Genomic DNA, 1754 nt, shown 5'->3' on the forward strand with positions numbered 1-1754 from the left:
CAGTTCTTCCAGCAGCCAGTGGTATTCCAGCTCCTCCTAGACCTCAGGAACCTTATTATGCACCTCCAATATCAAGTTCGCCTCCTGCATGAGGTGCTTTCAGTGGTTAGTCTAGCAGACCTGGCCCGAGCTAGTCACAACCAACACATCCTCCTAGAGCTTGTTTTGAGTTTGGTGACACACGCCATATGGAGAGGGATTGCCCCAAACATAGGAGGGGCACACCTCCACAGATTTCTCAACCACAGCGTGCTCCGCAGAGTTCCCAGACTATGATTACAACACCAATTGCTACCCCACCTGCTCCGCCAGCTAGAGGTGGAGGTCGAGGAGGTAAAGGTCGCCCTAGAGGGAGAGGCCAGGCCATATACTATGCCATTCCTACCCGTAGTGAGGCTATTACCTCTGATTCTATCATCACATGTATTGTCCTGGTTTGTCATAGAGATGTATCGGTTCTATTCGATCCAGGCTCCACTTATTCTTATGTATCCTCTTATTTTGACCCGCATTTGGGCGTATCTCGGGATTCTTTGAGTTCTCCTATTTATGTTTCTACTCCTGTGGGAGATTCTCTTGTTGTGTATCACGTTTATCAGTCGTGTTTGATTGCTCTTAGTGGTTTTGAGACCAGAGCCGATTTGTTATTGCTCAACATGGTAGATTTTGATGTTATCTTAGGCATGGACTAGTTTTCGCCCCATTGTGCTATTCTTGATTATCACGCCAAAACTGTTGGCTATGCCAGGTGTACCACGAGTAGAGTGGAGGGGTACTTTAGGTCACACTCCTAGTAGAGTTATTTTATTTCTCAAGGCTTAGTTAATGGTTGAGAATGGGTGTGACGCTTATCTAACCTTTGTGAGAGATGTTAGTATTTATACCCTTACGGTTGATTCAGTCCCAGTAGTACGAAATTTCTCTGATGTGTTTCCAGCTAATTTTTCGGGTATGCCACCCGACAGAGATATTGACTTTGGCATTAATTTGTTGTCGGGCACTCAGCCCATTTCCATTCCTCCTTACCGTATGGCTCCTCCTGAGTTGAAGGAACATTTGCAGGAATTGCTTGACAAGGGATTTATTCGGCCCAATGTATCACCTTAGGGTGCTTCTGTCTTGTTTGTAAAGAAGAAGGGTGGTTCTATGCGTATGTGTATTGATTTCCGCCAGTTGAACAAAGTTACAGTGAAGAACCGGTATCCTTTGCCTCGTATTGATAACCTGTTTGATCAATTACAGGGTGCTCATGTGTTTTCTAAGATTGACATGCATTCAGGTTATCATCAGTTGAAGATTCGGGAGCCAGATATCACGAATACTGCTTTCAGGACACGGTATGGTCATTACGAGTTCTTTGTTATGTCATTTGGGCTAACCAATGCCCCAACAACATTTACGCATTTTATGTATAGTATATTCCGACCATATCTTGACTCGTTCATTATTGTCTTTGTTGATAACATTCTAGTATACTCCCGGAGTCGGGAAGATCATGAGTAGCACCTGAGGACAATACTTCAAACTTTGAGAGAAAAGAAGTTATACACAAAGTTCTCGAAATGTGATTTTTGGTTGGATTCTGTGGCATTCTTGTGTCACGTAGTATCCAGTGAGGGGATCAAGGTGGATCTGAAGAAGGTGGAAGCAGTGCAAAGTTAGACTAGACCATCCTCAACTACAGAGATCTGTAGTTTTCTTGGCTTGGCAGGTTACTACCGTCGATTTGTTGAGGGATTCTGGTCTATTGCAGA

This window comes from Nicotiana sylvestris, chromosome 12 (genome assembly GCF_000393655.2).
Source record: "Nicotiana sylvestris chromosome 12, ASM39365v2, whole genome shotgun sequence".
Taxonomy (NCBI): domain Eukaryota; kingdom Viridiplantae; phylum Streptophyta; class Magnoliopsida; order Solanales; family Solanaceae; genus Nicotiana; species Nicotiana sylvestris.